Source organism: Triticum dicoccoides, chromosome 5A (assembly GCF_002162155.2).
Source record: "Triticum dicoccoides isolate Atlit2015 ecotype Zavitan chromosome 5A, WEW_v2.0, whole genome shotgun sequence".
In the NCBI taxonomy this organism is placed as follows: Eukaryota; Viridiplantae; Streptophyta; class Magnoliopsida; order Poales; family Poaceae; genus Triticum; species Triticum dicoccoides.
The window spans coordinates 638,784,940-638,807,993 of NC_041388.1; positions in this window are offsets into that span (position 1 = coordinate 638,784,940).

Below are 23,054 nucleotides of genomic sequence, written 5' to 3' on the forward strand. Positions count from 1 at the left end.
CCTTTCCATCATACTCACGAAACATATTAAAAAGGTGAAGCGTATGAGACAAACTCAATTCCATTTTTTTATAGTTTTCTTTTATAAACTAAACTAGTGATAAAACAAGAAACTAAAAGACTCGATTGCAAGATCTAAAGATATACCTTCAAGCGCTCACCTCCCCGGCAACGGCACCAGAAAAGAGCTTGATGTATACTACACAACCTTCTTCTTCTAGACGTTGTAGGGCCTCCAAGTGCAGAGGTTTGTAGGACAGTAGCAATTTTCCCTCAAGTGGATGACCTAAGGTTTATCAATCCGTGGGAGGCGTAGGATGAAGATGGTCTCTCTCAAGCAACCCTACAACCAAATAACAAAGAGTCTCTTGTGTCCCCAACACACCCAATACAATGGTAAATTGTATAGGTGCACTAGTTCGGCGAAGAGATGGTGATACAAGTGCAATATGGACAATAGATAAAGGTATTTGTAATCTGAAATTATAAAAACAGCAAGGTAACAAATGATAAAAGTGAGCGTAAACGGTATTGCAATGTGTGGAAATAAGGTCTAGGGTTCATACTTTCGCTAGTGCAAGTTCCCTCAACAATAATATCATAATTGGATCACATAACTATCCCTCAACATGCAACACAGAGTCACTCCAAAGTCACTACTAGCGGAGAACAAACGAAGAGATTATGGTAGGGTACGAAACCATCTCAAAGTTATTCTTTCCAATCAATCTGTTGGGCTATTCCTATAAGTGTCACAAACAGCCCTAGAGTTCGTACTAGAATAACACCTTAAGACACAAATCAACCAAAACCCTAATGTCACATAGATACTCCAATGTCACCTCAAGTATCCGCGGGTATGATTATACGATATGCGTCACACAATCTCATATTCATCTATTCAACCAACACAAAGGACCTCAAAGAGTGCCCCAAAGTTTCTACCGAAGAATCATGACGAGAACGTGTGCCAACCGCTATGCATAGCTTCATGGGCGGAACCCGCAAGTTGATCACCAAAACATACATCAAGTGAATCACATGATATCCCATTGTCACCACAGATATCCACGGCAAGGCATAAATCAAGTGTTCTCAAATCTTTAAAGACTCAATTTGATAAGATTACTTCAAAGGGGAAACTCAATTCATTACAAGAGAATAGAGGGGGGGGGAGAAACATCATAAGATCCAAATATAATAACAAAGCTCACGATACATCAAGATTGTATCATCTCAAGAACACGAGAGAGAGAGAGAGAGAGAGAGAGATCAAACACATAGCTACCGGTACATACCCTCAGCCCCGAGGGAGAACTACTCCCTCCTCGTCATGGAGAGCACCGGGATGATGAAGATGGCCACCGGAGAAGGATTGCCTCCTCTGGCAGGGTGCCGAAACGGGTCTAGATTGGTTTTCGGTGGCTACAGAGGCTTCTGGCGGTGGAACTCCCGATCTATTGTGCTCACGGATGTTTTTAGGGTATATGGAGATATATGGACGGAAGAAGTACGTCAGGGGGCCACGAGGGGCTCACGAGGGTGGAGGGCGTGCCCCCCTGCCTTGTGACCTCCTCGCAGATCCCCCGACGTGCACTCCAAGTCTTCTGGGCTTCTTTCCTTCCAAAAATGAGTTCCGTGAAGTTTCATGTCAATTGGACTTCGTTTGATTTTCCTTTTCTTCGAAACCCTAAAACAGGGTAAAAAACAGAAACTGACACTGGGCTCTGGGTTAATAGGTTAGTCCCAAAAATGATATAAAAGTGTATAATAAAGCCCATAAACATTCAAAACAGTAGATAATATAGCATGGAGCAATAAAAAATTATAGATACGTTGGAGACGTATCAGTGTTCTGGCTTGATCGTTGGCAAGTCGATAATAGAGTGATTGCCCTTAAGGATCATTTTCCTAGACTTCACTCTTTTGCCATTGATGATATGATATCTGTCAAGGATTTCTTTGGTTACCAGTCAATGGTTGAGGGTTTCCATCTTGCCTTCTCTCCAGAAGCATACCTAGAACTGTCCCAACTTCAAGTTTTGTTGGATCCCATCAGTTTGGACCCAAATGAGAAAGATATTTGGAAATGGCCATCTAAATCTGGGGAGTATCAGTCTAAGCTGTATTATGAGTTCACCTTCTCTCACTTGGGGACTGATCCAATCCTTAAATGGATTTGGAAACATTCCTGTACTCTCAAGATCAAAGTGTTTGTGTGGCTTTTGTTGATGGATCGCCTTAATACTAGAGACATGATGCAAAGGAGACATTGACATATCCAGGATGATACTTGCGTTCTTTGCCAGACTTCCATGCATGAAGACATAATTCACCTCTTTTTCTCCTATAACTTTAGTCAGAGAGTTTGGAATTATCTTGGAATTTCATGGCAGGCTCTACCCAACCAGTCCACCTTCGTGATGGCCTCAGCTTCTAAGAAAGAATTCAATAAACCTTTCTTTTTTAGGTAGTTTTTACTGCAACTTGGAATATCTTGACTCAGAGGAATGGGAAAATCTTCAGAAATGAGGATCCTAGCTTTAGATCTTGGAGGAGGAATTTTGTGCATGACCTCTCTCTCTCTTAACACACAGAATCAAATGTAAATAAGGGATAGCCTGTTAACTTGGATAGCCTCCCTCCCCTAGTTCTCTTTGTAAGTGTTGTATTTAACTTTCTTTATTTTCTTCCCCTTTTGTACAGTGAACTTTTGTTTTGATGAATAAGGAGCTGTGAGGCTGTTGCCTTGCACTACATAGTCAAAAAAAATGTGACATAGATTTTATTTATGTAGGAGGTAGTTGAACCGGAAATTCCAACCGACCCTATTGTCAAGAGGTTAAATTTAGTTGAAGAAGAAACAATTACTTGAAGGAAAAATAAAAAAATGGAATTGCATGTTGCGGATGTCATCGATGATCACAAGATCAAGACGGATGCAATGCGGTTGAAGATGAGAAAGATTAGAAAATATGCCATTCATACCGAGGCTTGGTATCATTATGCCGTTGGATCAATTTTTACCTTGGTTGTGATTATGATCGCATTTGTTGTTGCGTTGAAAGGTTTTACATAGTTTCAGTGTATGGTTTAAGTAGATGCTCTGGAAAGCTATATGTTGTTCAATTTGAACTATGTATACTTTGGTTTTAATGTGATGATGAACTACTATTAATTTGGTCACTTATCTATCCATGTGAACCTATAATGGTTTTTGACACACATAATTATATATAATGCACGCAGATGAACCGTCAATGGATGTACGGTGACAGACACACATAATTATGTTTCTCGAAGTGGCTGAGGCAAACAAGCAGAATGGTTGCATGAAAAATAACAAATGAAGTCAGAATGGGTTGAAAATTGAGGATGTGGCTTTGGATGGTGCATTTTGAACACACAAAAAGTCTGGAGTTCAAATAAGTTCAAAAAAATGAAATCCCTTTGTAACAGATGAGTTTTCGTCTGAAACCCTGATACTTCGAAAGGGATTGTCCATTTTGTACACGAAGTGCATTTAGTTTTTGCCGTAACCCTCTCTACTTTTTAGCACATGCTATGTGGGTGAAATGATGATACCATGCCAATTTTCAACCTTTTCAGAGTTCATTTGAAATGCTTTTGAATTTTAGGGTCTTATAACTCAAAAAAATCAATTAAAATATTCTGTTATGATTAACTAAAACAAAACTATAATATTTTTAATAGAAAAAAGAAAATCAACTAATTTTTTATAGAACTCTAATAGCAAAAGGAATCAACTAAAAAGCTTTTATAAACCTCCAGTATTTTTTAAAATAAAAAATTATATAAAATTTATGCAACTAAAATTATCAAAGTATTTTCTGTTCAAAACATGAAAAATAGAAAGAAACAAAATAAACTTTAATAAATAAGTAGAAACACAATAAATTAAATTAAAATTTAAGAAAATAAATAAGTAGAAACAAAATAAAATAAAATAAAAAACTTTTTAATAAAATAAATAAGTAGAAACAAAATAAACTTTAATAAAGTAAAATAAATAAACTTTAATAATAAATAAAGATAGCAACAATAAGTATTTTGTTGTAAGTGGAAAGAAAATAAAATAAATAAAGCAATTAAGAAAATAAAAACTCTTTAATAAAATAAATAAGTAGGAATAAAATAAACTTTAATAAAGTAAAATAAATAAACTTTAATAAAATAAATAAAAATAGCAACAGTAAGTATTTTGTTGTCAGTAGAAACAAAATAAAATAAATAAAGCAACAAAGAAAATAAAAAATTGCCACATACTGGGCCACCACAGCGTGAATACGACTAGAAACCCAACTAAGGGCCAGGATTCAGGCCCGCAGGAGGCCCACTAGGCCCACATATACATAGTCACAGATTAGGCCCGAAAGCCTGTAATTGAGAGGAGCTCGAGAGGATGGGCGCAGCAGCGCTTATAAACCACGGTCGAGCCCTCTCAACTAGCGAGGTGGGACTAAACTTTTGGCCACAACGCGGGCAGCAAGGGGCCTTTGGTCCCGGTTGGTGCCACCAACTGGGACTAAAGGGGTGCATTGGTACCGGTTTGTGGCACCAACCAGAACCAATGCCCCCCCTTTAGTCTCGGTTGGTGGCACCAACCGGGACTAAAGGCTTCTGCTTCCCGTCCTTTGAGCTGCTGAAAAGAGACCTTTGGTCCCGGTTGGTGGCACCAACCAGGACTAAAGGGGTGCATTGGTCCCGGTTGATGCTACGAACCGGGATCAATGCTCTGGGTATATAAGCCAACACTTTAAAAATTTCAGCAGTTTCTCCCTGACGCCGACGCCGCCCTCTAGCCCCGACGCCCTGCTCCTCGTTGTCGTCGGCTGCGCCCGCCGTCGCCGTCCGTGCGCCCCCGTCGCCTCGCACCACCCCGCACCATCGCTGGCACCTCCCCGCACCGCCCTGAAGCCGACACCGCCCGCCGCGCGCCCCTGCCCGCCCCGACGCCGCCCGCCGTGCGCCCCTGCCCGCCGTGCCGCCCTGCTCCTGCCCCGACGCGTCCCTGTGTGAGCACCGCGCCCCTGCCGGCCCTGCTGCCGCCGCCGTGCTTTTTTAGATATATTTGCTAAAATTTTACATGTTTTTAGATTAGATGTTTTACATGTTTTTAGATTTTCATATATGTATGTATGTATTTTTAGATATATGTAATTTTTATGTATGTTCATATATGTATGTATGTATTTTTTACATGTTTTTGTATGTATGTATGCATTTTTTAAATTGTAATATGTATGCTGTTTTAAAAATACATATATGCAAAAATTAGATTTTTAGAAAAGTTTTATCTATATATGTTCTCTAATTTAGTACATTTTAGTTAATTTCATTTTTAGAAAAGTTTTATATATTTAGGAAGAAGGAAGAGAAGGAAGAAGGAAGAAGAAGAAGAAAAAATTTTATATATGCAAAAGTTGCATTTTTAGAAAAGTTTTATATATCTAGCTAGAAAAGGAAGAAGAAGAAAAAGAAGGAGAGGAAAAAAGAAAATAAGAAGAGGAAGAAAGGAGAAGACTTCTCTATTTTTTCTTCTTCTCCTCTATTCCTTTCTTCTTCTCCTCTTTTTTTCTTCTTTTTTTCTTCGATCTTCTCCTCTATTCCTTTATTCTTCTCCTCTTTTTATTTCTTCTTCATCTTCTTATTTTTTATTAGGTATGTCGTTGTCGATATACCCCCTCCCGATAACTTCAACACGAGGGGGTCGATATACCCCCTCCCCGATAACATTATTTTCCCATGTATGTATGTCGTCGTTGTCGATATAACCCCCTCCCGGATAACTTCGACATGAGAGGCGGTCGATATATATACCGCCTCTTGACCGTGATAACTTATACCACAGGAGCACCCCCCGGCCCTCTCGCTCGACCAAAACTCTCGAGGACACCAAACCCTAGGAAAAAATGATGTCGGTCTCCTACCCCCTCCCGCCGTGCCCCTACCCGACAAACTCTCTCGAGGCCACCCAAATTTACCAAGTTAAAAGAGCATTGTCGTCGAGGCTACCCCAAACCCTTGAAGCGTTGTCGACGCCACCCCAAACCCTTGAAGCGTTGCCGAGGCCACCCCAAACCCTAGAGAAGCGTCGAGGCCACTAATATGATTCCTTATTGTGATTAGCTAGTTAGTTCTACGTTTGCCACTAATATACCCATCTATCATGTTTGAATAATAATTGCCATGTTCTAAATATTTGCAGAAACTATGGAGCACCCCCGAGACGAAGCAACAAAAGGGGTGTTGGGGGACATAATCGCAGCCGGAAGTGATGTCGTCTTGTCATTTCTCAACGACACCGATGGTCTGGAAGCACAAGGTGAAGAAGCAGGCTACGGTGAACGAACAATGGAGGAGGAAGGACATGATTATGATGACTCCGGTGACCGAATGCCGGTGGAAGAAGGACACCGTGATGACGGCTCCGGTGACCGAACGGAGTCTGGCCAGGTATATATATTAATTAAGCATGTGCTGACTATAGCTAATTGATGCATTAATTGTTTTTGGTATGTACACATATTAATTAATAACTCTCGTCTTTCTTCTTTTTTCTATCCCTTCGGATCGAGCACTGTTGGCGTTCTGGGAACGGGGGTCCCCAGACTTGCTTGCCTGTGGCCTGCGGCGTAGCTTGAGTGGGGGCCCAGTGCGGACCAGCTTCATCAGCTCAAGCTCAAGACCCTCGCAAGGGGCCAAGCCTTGCGGGGCGGACGATAGGAGGCTTCCTCAGGAGCAGCCTCATCAGGCAGGCTCGTGAGGAGGCGGAGAGATCAAGGCAAGGGGTGCCTCGCGAGGAGCCCATGATGCAAGCCATGATGATCGAGATTAGGCGGGCGCCAGGCGGGCGCCGGCCTACGCAGTGTCCTTGTTTCCCCTTCGGTGCAAAGGGAGTAAGCATAGGCCAAGGCATCGAGCAAAGGTTACCATTCCGGTGCAACGAGACCAAGACCAGCAGAGCGGCAAGACGAAGGTCACCGTGGAGCCCAAGATGGCGTCATCACCAGTGCTTTCGGCAGCCGAAGACCACCTTTGGTCAGGATAACTTGTACTAGATGTTCCCCTTCAAAATGGCCAATTGTTGGCGCCCTTCCCGCTAATTTTTTGGGAAGAGGACCAGAGCCTCTATAAATAGGACTAACCACCATAGAGAAGAGGCCAAAAGGGAAAAAAGGAAGAGAAAGAAAGAGAGAAGAGAAAGAGAGAGAGATCCAGACCAAGTAGAACATACCACACCAGCTCAAGAACACCTCTCGCGAGGCCGTTCTTCCCCCTGTATTGTTCATCATCAGCCCCTGAGGCAATCCACCACACCACATACTGGAGTAGGGTATTACACCACATCGGTGGCCCGAACCAGTATAAACCTCGTGTCCTTTGTGTGTTCTTCTTTCTAGCCTAGATTTCTTGCTAGCCATAGTAGCGTGAGTCGGTAGGGGAAATATCTCCGTGCGCACCCCAGAGTTCGAACCTTAAGGGTCTGCCGGAACCCGAAATCCGACATTTGGCATGCCAGGTAGGGGTGCGCCGGAATCTTTCTTTCGCTGTTCGTGTGTGATCTTCCGTCATGTCCATGGCTGACACTCGTCGGGCTCATGCCGAGCGCCGGGCCGCCAACAGAGACGAAAAGGTCATGGCGAACTGGTTTCCCATGGCGCTCAAGGACGGCGCCCGCACCTGGCTCCTGTACCTGGCTCCCAGCACGATCTCCTCCTGGGACGAGATGCACACTCGCTTCATCGCCAACTTCCAGGGCACTCGCGACCAGCCCCCGGCCATAAGCGACTTGCGCCGCATCAAGCAACAGCCAGGGGAAACCCTGTAGAAATACATCCAGCGCTTCAACAACGCTCGCCTCAGGATCCCCAGGGTGACTGAGGAAGCCGTTATCTCAGCCTTCTCCGACGGCGTGCGCGACATCAAGATGAAGGAGGAGCTGGCAATCCATGAAGACCTGTGCACATCTCTGGAGCTGTTCAACTTGGCGACCAAGTGCGCCAGGGCTGAGGAAGGACGCCTCTCCCTCCTCGAGCTCCCGGCTGCCGACCCAGAAGAGAAAAAGCCCAAGGCCAAGGACGTGAAGCATAAGGGAGCTGTCGTGCTCGCAGCAGAACCAGACACCAAGCGAGGCAGGGATCAACCTGGGTCATCCAAGGGCAGCCGATACTGCGTGTACCATGACCTCCACACCCACAACACCAACAAATGCCAAGAGCTCAGGGCCGTGCGAGATGGGCGTATCGGCCGACGCCTCGAGCGCAACGACAGGGGCTATGGCCGAGGAGGAGGAAGAGGTGGAGGATGATGGGAAGACTGTGGCCCTCGCCAAGGGTGGCGTGACCGACCTCGCGAGGATCGCTGGCAGGACCAGCCTCACGAGGGAGGCTGGAGGGACCAGCCTCGTGAGGATCGCCCACACAGCAACACAGGCCTCCCTCCTCTATCGCCACCACCAAGAAGGAACGATGACCAACATCAAGACGAGGGGGTTGGGGGATTCTAGGAGCCGCACGCAATCGCTTGCATCTTGGGTGGCGCCCATGCCCCAGCATCACAACGCATCTTCAAGCAGTTTGTAACACCCTCGATGCGACTATATCTCCCACGTGTCGAGGCATGACTTAGAGGCATAATCGCATTGAAGGCATATGTCGCAAGTTAGGCACTCTTCACAACATCCCATGTAATATAAATCATAAGGGGGAGATAACATAGTTGGCTTACACTCGCCATGTCAATCAAGGTACATAAATAACATTACATCATCCAAACACTCATGGCCTGACTACGGCGCCAAAATAAAAGATAACCCAACATGCGACACGGTCCCAATCACCCCCAACTGGGCACCACTACCGATCATCGGGAAAGGAAACATAGTAACGTGAGAGTCCTCGTCGAACTCCCACTTGAGCTCAAGCGCGTCTCCTGGAGCGGAATCATCAGGCCCTACATCTGGTGTAATAGTAATCTGTGAGCCACTGGGACTCAGCAATCTCGCACCCTCGCGATCAAGACTATTTAAGCTTATAGGTATGGCAAGGTAAGAATATGTGGAGCTGCAGCAAGCGTCTAGCAAGTATGGTGGCTAACTTATTCGCAAAGGAGAGCGAGAAGAGCAGGCAAAGCGCGAGCGAGAATCTAGAGAACAACCTGCGCAAACATTACTCCAACACCGTGTCCACTTCCCGGACTCCGCCGAGAAGAGACCATCACGGTAACACACTCAGTTGATTCATTTTAATTAAGTTAAGGTTCAAGTTATCTACAACCGGACATTAACAAATTCCCATCTGCCCATAACCGCGGGCACGGCTTTCAAAAGTTCAAATCCCTGCAGGGGAGTCCCAACTTAGCCCATGACAAGCTCTCACGGTCAACGAAGGAATAGACCTCCTCCCAAGACGTTCCGATCAGACTCGGTATCTCGGTTACTCAAGACACTTCGACAGGTTAAAACAAGACCAGCAACACCGCCTGAATGTGCCGACAAATCCCGATAGGAGCTGCACATATCTATTTCTCAGGGCACACTCAGATGAGCGCTCCATACAACTAAAACCAAACCTCGAGTTTCCCCAAGGGGGCGCTGCACAGGACTCTAGTTTGGACCAACACTCAGAGGAGCACTGGCCCGAGGGGGGGGTTTAAATAAGATGACCCTCGGGCTCCGGAAACCCAAGGGAAAAATAGGCTAGGTGGCAAATGGTAAAACCAAGGTTGGGCATTGCTGGAAAAGCTTTAAGCAAGGCGAACTATCAAGGGGTTCCCATGATAACCCAACCACGTAAGGAACACAAAATCCGGGAACATAACACCGATATGACGGAAACTAGGGCGGCAAGAGTGGAACAAAACACTAGGTGAGAGGCCGAGCCTTCCACCCTTTACCAAGTATATAGATGCATTAAGATAACATAGCAATATAATGATATCTCAACAAGTGAATAAATGTTCCAACAACGAACGGCCTCCAATCTTCACCTGCAACTAGCAACGCTATAAGAGGGGCTGAGCAAAGCGGTAACATAGCCAATCAACGGTTTGCTAGGGCATGGTGGATTAGAGGTTTGACATGGCAATTTGGGAGGCTTGCAAGCAAGTAGTAGGCATTGTAGCATTGGCATAGCAAAAGAGCGAGCAAACTAGCATAGCCAAGATAGTAGTGATTTCGAGGGTATGATCATCTTGCCTGAAATCCCGCAAGGAAGAAGAACGAGTCCATGAAGAAGACAAACTGACGTAGACGAACGGGTTCTCACAAACGCGACGTTACCGGAACCAACCCGAAGAAGCAACACCGGAAAAGAGCAAACAACCTAGTAAACAACCACCACATAGACATGGCATGATGCGCAAACAAGTATAATGCATGTCCGGTTTAAAGAGGGCATGGCATGGCAAAGTGCAACAAACAACACTACAAATTAAGTGGAGCTCAATATGCAACGAGTTGCATATTGACGAAACACCACGTCAATTATTTAGTTCTCTCCCGGTTAGGTACTCAACAATATTAAATGTTGTTAAGCATGGCAAGAGGTGAAGCATAACAAAACTATACCATCTAGTCAAGTTTAAATGAGGCCGGGAACAACAAACAACAAATCCGGAAACTCCTCATATGGATATATTAGGTTTGGTACTGATCTTCCCTAACCACAATTTTAGGGTTGTTAAACATGCAAAGTAAACCACCATGTTAAACTAGGCAAAATTCTACCCCATTTACATATAAAGTTTGCTTAAAACCGAGCTACGGTTAATTAGTTATGAAATAAATCATTTTAGCATGGCATAGGGGCAAATTTAAACAAAAATCATTTTAAACATTTTAAACATGGGTGAAAATGACATATTATGAAACTAGATGAAAATCTAAGCAAATTTCATATATTAAGTTTTTACATTTGATGCATGGTTGGTGAGTTATTAAATGCATGAAGAACAGGGACTTTTCTGTAAAACAGGCAAACTCTGGATAAATAGACAAATTCACAGATCCTGAAAAAAAAACATCAACGGGCTGAATCTAGCTGGGACTGGGCTGCTCACATTGGGCCTAAAGGAGAACATGGGCCGGCTCGGTTTGGTGGAGAGGGAGGCTGGAAGGGGCGCTGGGCCTAGGCGCTTGCCCCACGCTGGCACTGGAATGGGTCAACGCAGGGATGAGCGAGCCGCTGCCGCTCTCTGTTCTGAAGAAAAGAACCGGCAGAAGGCCATGGCGATGGAGAAGACGCAGGCAGGAGGGGTCCTGGCAGCGGGGTCGGCGGGAACCGGCCGGAACGACGCGGATTCGGTGGCTAGGCGGCGGAGCAGAGGAGATTCGGTCCAAATTGGGGCCGAGGCGCAAGCTTGACGGGCGGCTTGGTCCATGGCGGCGGTGGTGGTCCTGCGGGGAGGCCTCGGGCGCCATGGTGTCGGAAGGAGGCGGCTTCATCACGGCTCGTCGGATCTTGCCGGAGACGGGGCGAAACCAAGGCCGAGGAGGCGCAGAACCACTCGATCCGGTGGCGAGGCGAGCTTCGTCGGGCGTCCATGGCAGGGCCTTGGTTCCCCTGGTACATAGACGGGGAGAGAGTTCAGAGAGAGGAGGAGCAGAGAAGTGAAGGAAAACATGAAGGAGAGGAAGAGAAGGGGAGCGGCGCGGGGCTGGTCCTGCTGGTGTTGCTCTGGCGGGACAAAGGGTGGTGATGGGACTCCGGCATGGAGCTGCTGCTGCACAGGTTCGAGCAGGGAGAGGGCGACGGCTTGGCAATTGAGGTCACTGGTGGTGGCTGGCTGGCTTGGTGGATTTTCGGATCGGGAGGTGGCTCAGGATTGGTTCGGTGCTGAAAATGAGGGGAGGTGGTGGATCGGGAGGGATCCCGATGGAGAGAGTGGAGGCGGCAGGGGGATTGGTGGATTGGACAGGACGGGCTAGGGTTTGACTGGTTATTTATAACATTGGATTTAGGTTAGGGGCTAACTCGTCCCTCCGATCATAATCGGACGACCGCGAACAAAATAGCTAGGGAGTCCAAATAAGAAAACGATGACGTTTTGTAGACGTTTGGGGTTGATCCGGACACAACGGTAACAACAGTCCGGGTCGGGTCCGGGACAACTTTTCGGACGCACGCGCGAGGAGGGCCGCGGGCTGACGAGAGAGATTAGGCTGGGCCTGGCGGTGAGATGTAGTGCAGAAGGCAATGGACTGAGAAGAGAGAAGAGAGAGACCCGGCGACTGTTTCCGGAGACCGAAAACGTCCGATGTTAGACCGGCTATACTGCCGCTATAGTTATCCGTTGGGGCACCAAATGATCTCCGAATGCGATGAAACTTGACAGGCGGTCTATCTACACTAAAATAAGACCACACGCCAACTCTCATCCCATTCCAAAAACATTTTCCGGCCACTTATAAAATACTATTTCGGACATGCCGCGGGCACGTGCAAGTGTGGTTGGGCTCAGAACGGACAACAGAGAGAACTCGGAGAACCCGGACGAATGCAAGTTTTGAAAACATGATGATGCAATGCACATGATGACATGTTAAGATGCAACACGCAAGCAAATGACATGGCAACAACATCAAATAACTCGAAGACACCTGGCACAACGGTCTCGGGGCGTTACAACACACCACCACTACGAGAGGATCTCGTCCCGAGATCTAGAATGACACCGGAGGGAAAACGGGAGAGAAAGAGAAGAGGTAAAACTAAGTTGCTTCTTCGACAAATGAGTGAAAAACCAAAGAACCTTCAGAAGTTGAACAACTTGGAAGGAATAATACCACGGAGGTGATGGAAGTTGGAAAACACTCCGTTAGGAACGTGGAACAAGGAAGAACCAATTCGGACATCACTCCGTTTGAAAAGTGATACACGACTTGATAAGATGAAAAGAACATGAGCAGCGGGAACACACTCCGGTTAAAAGGATAAGCAAGAAAAGATCATGATCTTCACAATTCGAGATGATGATTGAAAAGAGCAACATCACAAGGCCTCTGGGAGAAAGAAATAGAAGATAGATAAATGAAAAAGAAGGAATTGAGAAGAAAATGACAACTTCTGCCACCAGTGATCTTGGAAGGCACCTTTCCAAGAAGGTTAAAACGTAGTTGTTGGGAAAGACCAACAACAAAACGAATAAGTTTGTAGTGGGCTTATGGAAAAACATCTCAAAACTATGAGGTGAAATTTTTGCCACTAAGGGAACCAATAGATTGGATTGATATCAGCAAGGAGACGAGAAACTATTTCACCGGAAGGATAAATGAAAAACTTGGGTCATTTATGAGCACCATAGGTAGCAACAAACCTTAGGGAATGCTTTAGGTGAACTATAACCCAAGATAATTCCAACAAAGAGATTGATGGATTTAAAATACCTCATTCTTAACAACATGTGAATCATGAAACATGAACTCACATTATCAAGACTGACATAACACCACCTCAAAAGATTAGATAGGAAGAACTGCACTCCGGATTACAAGATGAACAATGCTTGAACTCCTCTGAAAAGAATCTCAATGAACACTTCGAGAAGAAATTGAATCCTTGATGAACCATCATGTAGAGCCTCCATGAAGAACTCCGGTAAACAAAAGAATGATCAAACGGAAGGAAAGAGAAGTTGAAAACACAAGGTGAATCCTTGTAATGATTTAGATGGATCTTCACGATGAGATAATGCGGAAAATCTAGGAACTCTGGAAAAGAAAGATGAAGCATCTCGAACTGAGAATGTGATACGATGAACCTCCGGAATAAAGAATTGAATTTACTTGATGAAACAAGAATAAGAATTACATTATGCTTATCCTTCACCAATTTAAATTGATGACAAACAACGGATTTGGCATACTACTTATTCTCGTAGAAAGGATTAAGATAGATATTGCATAAATTTGAGAAGGTCTTCGACGAACCACCCTATGAATTGGAAAAGAACGAAGTAAAAGGTAAAGAAACACCGGGAAGAATTATGAAATGAACGAAGAAACTTGAGAGAATTTAGATACATGAGAACGAAAAGATCATGAGCCGATTAAAGATCACTTGAACGAAGCACCGGTAAAATTTGGAGAATGATAGCTGAAAGCTGAGAATGAATAAACCTGAATTGATGGACTCCAGATAGGTGAAAGGAATTCTCACAATCAAAACAATTATGAGAGGGTGGCCTCGAACTAGAACCACGAATCTTGAAGAGAAAAGAGCAAGATTGACAGAAAAATCTTCTTCGATCTTCAAATGATGAGAATGACAACGAGAAACACCACCAAGAATTATTGAGGCACACCGGAATAAAAAAAATGGAAAAGTTGAGCCAACGATAAAAAGAATTTGAAATATCTTGGAGAAAGGCATGTGACTGATGATAATTCATTCTTATGTCAAACTTTGACAAAGAATTTAGGATAGCTCCAGGAAAATAAGAGGAGTCAGGTAAGATCCTGGGAAAAGACCTGTGGGTTAGGGCCCACTCAAAAGAAAACACCGTTGAACAATTTAAAAGAGAGGTTGCACCGGTTGAATTAAACGACTTGAATGAAATAACATCCTCGAAAGATATTGAATGAATGTAGAGTGGAAACGCGAATCTTCGGGATATCTTGAGCACTCCGGAACAATTGAATAGCGAGAAATGAATGAATATGAGGAGCACCAGCAAGAGAAGGTATTAGAAACGAGGGAAAAGGGATATGATCAACACCAAAGCTTGAATTGGAACCACCGGAGATGAAAAGAATGAAAAATGATGAACTAGAAGCTCCATTAGAATCTTCATGAGAATCACCGAATAAGATTATTGATGGAAAAGGATGGAGAGACTTCACAAGAATAAAAGGATACTTGATTAAGACATTGGATTCCTTGAAGAAAAAGGGTGGGTGGGCGGGAAAACAAAGGCAACTTGGGGACGGGTGAAACAAACACCGTTCAGAAGAAACTGATACTTGATCTTGCGGATGTTGAAATGACCAGATCCACTTGAAGAGAAACACACCGGTGAAAAGAAATTGAAACGACAAACTCGATGATCGAGAAGGATTAGTATTCACATAGGAATATGAGAACACCACTTGGGGAAGGTATGGAATCAACATTTGACTTTGAAGCAACTCGAATACCACAACTCAAAACAAAAACAAAGGATTGGCTTGCAGAATAAGCCAGAACAAACATATGATAGAGATTTCGTCCAAAATTTTCGTGGTGGGGCCTACACAGGCTCGATCGTACAGCACCATCATGTACAAGGCAGTGCACATGACATACGAAGCGTCCCCGAGTCGGCATAGCCAAGGACTCTTTAAGACACAACGAGACCACTGTAAAATCGACCGTGAATAGGCGGACCACTAGACGTCGAACCCCAATTTCATATCATACATCCGTTGGTAAGATATCCTAAGAGCTACTTGAATTCCTACCTATGAAACTCCTGAAACTTTCTGGTTATGCAATCAGGTGTTGGGGATACAGGGGAAGCATAATATCTCACCTAAATCTAGCAAATCCTACATCCAGCTGTATCCATCCTTCAACACATAACCAAGAAACCTTCGGAAATCATCTACCTCAACCTTCGAAAAGCATCCGTTATACAAGTTATGGCGATACTCCCAAACTCCCGCCCCAGTACTGGGTGGCGTCGAGGTTATCTCACCAACGAACTGCATAAAAGAGATTTTCGATGTCGGCATAGTAAACTCAGGTATTCCAGAACTGCAACGATAAAATTATGACGACAACACCTCAGAGCTCAACTCCCTGGGACACTTCCACAAAACCCCTGACAAGAGGCACCAAGACAATGTTCTCATCATAAAACCATCGGAACGATTCCAAGATACCCGCGTGATCCTAAATTTTTTTTAGTGAAATTTGAGAAGAGAATAGTCAAAACTCTACGCCAGGATGCCTTACCAGGGCGATGAGGAGACTGGGAAGTAAAAAGAATTCCTAAACTCTCCGATATATAATTCCTAAATGACTCAAAACATTTTTTTTTAGACACAACTCAGCCGCTAAAAATGATCAAGCAATGGGGCTCCTAGGGTCGGGCCTGGATCTGATTACCAACTTGTAACACCCTCGATGCGACTATATCTCCCACGTGTCGAGGCACGACTTAGAGGCATAATCGCATTGATGGCATATGTCGCAAGTTAGGCAATCTTCACAACATCCCATGTAATATAAATCATAAGGGGGAGATAACATAGTTGGCTTACACTCGCCACGTCAATCAAGGTACATAAATAACATTACATCATCCAAACACTCATGGCCCGACTACGACGCCAAAATAAAAGATAACCCAACATGCGACATTGTCCCAATCACCCCCAACTGGGCACCACTACTGATCATCGGGAAAGGAAACACAGTAACGTTGAGAGTCCTCGTCGAACTCCCACTTGAGCTCAAGCGCGTCTCCTGGAGCGGAATCATCAGGCCCTGCATCTGGTGTAATAGTAATCTGTGAGCCACAGGGACTCAGCAATCTCGCACCCTCGCGATCAAGACTATTTAAGCTTATAGGTATGGCAAGGTAAGAATATGTGGAGCTGCAGCAAGCGTCTAGCAAGTATGGTGGCTAACTTATTCGCAAAGGAGAGCAAGAAGAGGAGGCAAAGCGCGAGCGAGAATCTAGAGAACAACCTGCGCAAACATTACTCCAACACCGTGTCCACTTCCCGGACTCCACCGAGAAGATACCATCATGGTAACACACTCAGTTGATTCATTTTAATTAAGTTAAGGTTCAAGTTATCTACAACCGGACATTAACAAATTCCCATCTGCCCATAACCATGGGCACGGCTTTCGAAAGTTCAAATCCCTACAGGGGAGTCCCAACTTAGCCCATGACAAGCTCTCACGGTCAACGAAGGAATAGACCTCCTCCCAAGACGTTCCGATCAGACTCGGTATCTCGGTTACTCAAGACACTTCGACAGGTTAAAACAAGACCAGCAGCACCGCCCGAATGTGCCGACAAATCCTGATAGGAGCTGCACATATCTCTTTCTCAGGGCACACTCAGATGAGCGCTCCATACAACTAAAACCAAACCTCGAGTTTCCCCGAGGGGGCGCTGCATAGGACTCTAGTTTGGACCAACACTCAGAGGAGCACTGGCCCGGGGGGGTTTAAATAAGATGACCCTCGGGCTCCGAAAACCCAAGGGAAAAAGAGGCTAGGTGGCAAATGGTAAAACCGAGGTTGGGCATTGCTGGAAAAGCTTTAATCAAGGCAAACTATCAAGGGGTTCCCATGATAACCCAACCGCGTAAGGAACACAAAATCCGGGAACATAACACCGATATGACGGAAACTAGGACGGCAAGAGTGGAACAAAACACTAGGCGAGAGGCCGAGCCTTCCACCCTTTACCAAGTATATAGATGCATTAAGATAACATAGCAATATAATGATATCCCAACAAGTGAATAAATGTTCCAACAAGGAACGACCTCCAATATTCACCTGCAACTAGCAACGCTATAAGAGGGGCTGAGCAAAGCGGTAACATAGCCAATCAACGGTTTGCTAGGACATGGTGGGTTAGAGGTTTGACATGGCAATTTGGGAGGCTTGCAAGCAAATGGTAGGCATCGTAGCATTGGCATAGCAAAAGAGCGAGCAAACTAGCATAGCCAAGATAGTAGTGATTTCGAGGGTATGATCATCTTGCCTGAAATCCCGCAAGGAAGAAGAATGAGTCCATGAAAAAGACAAACGGACGTAGACGAACGGGTTCTCACAAACGCGACGTTACCGGAACCAACCCGAAGAAGCAACACCGGAAAAGAGCAAACAACCTAGTAAACAACCACCACATAGACATGGCATGATGCGCAAACAAGTATGATGCATGTCCGGTTTAAAGAGGGCATGGCATGGCAAAGTGCAACAAACAACACTACAAATTAAGTGGAGCTCAATATGCAACGAGTTGCATATTGACAAAACACCACGTCAATTATTTAGTTCTCTCCCGGTTAGGTACTCAACAATATTAAATGTTGTTAATCATGGCAAGAGGTGAAGCATAACAAAACTATACCATCTAGTCAAGTTTAAATGAGGCCGGGAAAAACAAACAACAAATCCGGAAACTCCTCATATGGATATATTAGGTTTGGTACTGATCTGCCCTAACCACAATTTTAGGGTTGTTAAACATGCAAAGTAAAGCCACCATGTTAAACTAGGCAAAATTCTACCCCATTTACATATAAAGTTTGCTTAAAACCGAGCTACGGTTAATTAGTTATGAAATAAATCATTTTAGCATGGCATAGGGGCAAATTTAAACAAACATCATTTTAAACATTTTAAACATGGGTGAAAATGACATATTATGAAACTAGATGAAAATCTAAGCAAATTTCATATATTAAGTTTTTACATTTGATGCATGGTTGGTGAGTTATTAAATGCATGAAGAACAGGGACTTTTCTGTAAAACATGCAAACTCTGGATAAATAGACAAATTCACAGATCCTGAAAAAAAAACATCAACGGGCTGAATCTGGCTGGGACTGGGCTGCTCACATTGGGCCTAAAGGAGAAGATGGGTTGGCTCGGTTTGGTGGAGAGGGAGGCTGGAAGGGGCGCTGGGCCTAGGCGCTTGCCCCACGCTGGCGCTGGAACGGGTCAACACTGGGATGAGCGAGCCGATGTGGCTCTCTGTTCTGAAGAAAAGAATCGGCAGAAGGCCATGGCAATGGAGAAGACGCAGGCAGGAGGGGTCCTGGCAGCGGGGTCGGCGGGAACCGGCCGGAACGGCGCGGATTCGGTGGCTAGGCGGCGGAGCAGAGGAGATCCGGTCCAAATTGGGGCCGAGGCGTGAGCTTGACGGGCGGCTTGGTCCATGGCGGCGGTGGTGGTCCTGCAGGGAGGCCTCGGGTGCCATGGTGTCGGAAGGAGGCGGCTTCGTCACGGCTCGTCGGTTCTTGCCGGAGACGGGGCGAAACCGAGGTCGAGGAGGCGCAGAACCACTCGATCCGGTGGCGAGGCGAGCTTCGTCGGGCGTCCATGGCAGGGCCTTGATTCCCCTGGTACATAGACGGGGAGAGAGTTCAGAAAGAGGAGGAGCAGAGAAGTGAAGGAAAACATGAAGGAGAGGAAGAGAAGGGGAGCGGCGCGGGGCTGGTCCTGCTGGTGTTGCTCCGGCGGGACAAAGGGTGGTGATGGGACTCCGGCATGGAGCTGCTGCTGCACAGGTTCGAGCAGGGAGAGGGCGACGGCTTGGCAGTTGAGGTCACTGGTGGTGGCTGGCTGGCTCAGTGGATTTTCGGATCGGAAGGTGGCTCAGGATTGGTTCGGTGCTGAAAACGAGGGGAGGTGGTGGATTGGGAGGGATCCCGATGGAGAGAGTGGCGGCGGCGAGGGGCATTGGTGGATTGGACAGGACGGGCTAGGGTTTGACTGGTTATTTATAACATTGGATTTAGGTTAGGGGCTAACTCATTCCTCCGATCGTAATCGGACGACCGCGAATAAAATAGCTAGGGAGTCCAAATAAGAAAACAATGACGTTTTGTAGACGTTTGGGGTTGATCCGGACACAACGGTAACGACAGTCCGGGTCGGGTCCGGGACAACTTTTCGGACGCATGCGCGAGGAGGGCCGCGGGCTGACGAGAGAGATTAGGCTGGGCCTGGCAGTGAGATGTAGTGCAGAAGGCAATGGACTGAGAAGAGAGAAGAGAGAGACCTGGCGACTGTTTCCGAAGACCGAAAACGTCCGATGTTAGACCGGCTATACTGCCGCTATAGTTATCCGTTGGGGCACCAAACGATCTCCGAATGCGATGAAACTTGACAGGCGGTCTATCTACACTAAAATAAGACCACACGCCAACTGTCATCCCATTCCGAGAACATTTTCCGGCCACTTATAAAATACTATTTCGGACATGCCGCGGGCACGTGCAAGTGTGGGTGGGCTCAGAACGGACAACAAAGAGAACTCGGAGAACCCGGACGAATGAAAGTTTTGAAAAAATGATGATGCAATGCACATGATGACATGTTAAGTTGCAACACACAAGCATATGACATGGCAACAACATCGAATAACTCGAAGACACCTGGCACAACGGTCTCGGGGCATTACACAGTTTGCTCGCGAGGTGAATTCAGTCCTCCCCAAGCTTGAGACCACGCGCCCTCTAAGGTGGTCTGCGTGCGCCATCATGTTCAGCTCAGCGGATCAGCTCAAGTGCGCGGCAACGGCCGGAGTTCTCCCGATGCTTTGCTCCTCAGTCATTAGCAATGTGCAGGTCACCAGGACCCTCGTGGATGGCGGAGCAGGACTCAACGTCCAGTCCGTCGAGACGTTCGACAATCTCCAAGTGTCGTATGATCAGCTCCAGCCGACCAGGCCTTTCTCAGGAGTCACTGATGGTTCCACCGTTCTGATAGGGCAAGTTCACCTGCCAGTCACCTTCAGGCAGCACAACAACTACCGCACCGAGCTCATTGACTTCGACGTCGCCCACATTCGCCTGCCATACAACACCATCCTCGGGTACCCAGCCCTAGCCAAGTTCATGGCAGTGACTCACCATGGCTACAATGTCCTCAAGATGCCAGGAAGCGGTGGAGTCATCACCGTACCCTGTGAGGAAAGGGACTCGGTGTGTTCACTTGAGCGTGCGTTCCAAGCCGCAGCAATCGAAGACCCAGATCACAGGAGCGGAAGACTTCTCGAGGAGACCCTTAAGAAGAAGAAGGCTTCGCCTGGCCCAAGCCATAAGGAGGCAGGCACCTCCGGAGGCGTTGCGTCAGGATTCGCGCCCGTTCAGGGAGTACCACCCTCTATCGCATAGGAAAGCGTGCCCGACGGCCTCCTCAGGCAGGGCTCGAGGGCTCTTTCTTGGAGAGCCACCGACTTTGCCAAGGTCATGAGGGAGGTGCTCGGGCACCACTTGGAGGGGTGCTTCCAGGAATGTTTCCCTCAGGAAGGTACGAGGCAAGGAAGACCAAATCCTCAGGAGTTCATCGCAGGAAACACCTAGGAGCTACAGGAGTCGAGAGTCTTGCGCGGCAACCGCCGCTTGCCCGCCGTGGCCCCGCATCCAGGCGAGGATGGTGGGCTGCGCGTTTGCATCGACGTGCCAGGGCTCAACCGAGCCGCGCCTTAGGAGCGCCTCTGACCTTCGCGCGTGGGGCGTTGCAAGGGTCCACCTCACAGTTACGTTCGCATGCCTTTCGGCCTGTCGAACGCGGTCGCCGCTCATCAGCGCCTGCTGAGGAGCATTCTGGAGGCTCAGGAGGTCAGGCATTGTGCGGTCCTGGTGGAGGTGGAGATGGCCCTCGAAGACCTACCCGTGCCCCCGGAGCCTCCCAAGGCTCCTAGGCCTGGGGGCTCGTGAGGGTCGACGTCTTCACCGCGCGTCGCCCACTTTTGCAGCATCGGTTCATCTTCAACGACATCAGCTTACATCTTTCAAGTTCCATTTTTAGCTGGGAGAGCCCATAGGGCCGCGTCATTCCCAGGTCGCGTGGGTCCGTCCATGCAGCACGTATCCGTTTTACTTACGCACTTTACTTACCTTGTTGGGGGCGCCCCTCGGGCTGCATCATCCCCAAACTGCTCGGGCCTGGCCCAGCGGCATTTGCTTTTCCCGCATCTACTTGAAATGAATTTGCTCCTTTGTACTTAACATACCTGACCCAATCGCCTTCTCGATTGACACCTACCCATGGAGCCGCTCGCTCTGGTACGACGTCTGCGTACGGGTCCGTCCCTGCAACACCGATAAATCTGAGTGGTCTAGCTCTGGCCGCGGCAGCGCCGCAAGGCACCACCTCACCAGGCCCTCAGTGCCCCAATCACTCCCTCGGAGCGACCAATGGTTGACTGACAACCGTAGCGACAGGTCTTGTCTCTCCTTGTGATTGGTATGCAGGACCCACTCCAGGAGCAACGTTGGGGACATCGCGGGCTATCTCTCCCTCTCTCTGGCACGGACCGCTTGCACGTTAAAAGGGGGCGCCTGAGCATCGCGACACATGGGATCCTACTGGCTCTCCAGCCCTCACCCCCTGGCCTTGACCCACGACATCGCGACCTGTCATACCAGTGGCGGCTGAGCTCGCTCGAGGGCCGGGACCTGAGGATGTAGAGCATTAAGGAAAATGTGGGGAAGTGGGAAGAAGCTCGCGAGGACCTAACCCAGCAGCACCTCAGCTACCGCCGCTCGGGCCGGGCGCCCCGTCGAAGGACTACCCCAAACTCAAAAGATAAGTCATGCCCTTACAGGAGTTGGACCAATGCAGCACCAAACCCTCGCCTAGTGCAGCTCTATCATGGCGACGTTGCCTTCCTTTCTCGCCCAGCGAGGGCTGCTCGAGCGCTAAAGGGGACCTCCCGAGCATCGCGACTCGGGGGCTCTTACCGGACCTCGGGCCGCTCACCTCCTGGCCTTGACCACGTCATCGCGACCTGGCATACCAGCGACGGCTGAAGCCTGCCTGGGGACTGGGACCTGTCAGTGTAGAGCGCTAAGTCCTCGCGAGGATAGAAAGGGGGAGCGGAGCCGGGACAGGACAAGCATCTCGCATCGATTCATATTAGGGATATAATGTTCGCAAAAGACATGGCAGGCGCCTTACATACCCCCGCGGGGTGTTGCTTCGATTCCTAGCAGGGAACAAGAGGTGCTAATCCTAAGGAATGCTAATTGCCCACGCCTCCGCAAGTGACGCCATCATCAACAGTGGACTGCCCGGCGCCGACGCCAACCCCACCCAGATCAGTGGTGTCGGCGGCCCGATGCAGTTGCCCTACTCCGAGCATGGCGCAAGCTCGGAGGCTCGTAGCTGTCGTCGCTCGTCTCCGGAGTCACAAGAAGCTCGGGGGAGCCACTGGATCCCCCAGCTCCTCTGCTGTCGCCTAAAGAGCTGCTGGAGGGCCGATGAGCAGGCCAGGTCCTCGCCAGTCCGATGCCCCTGCCGCTTTCCTTGGGGCAGCACTCCAACCGGCGTCCTTCAGCATCAAAGACC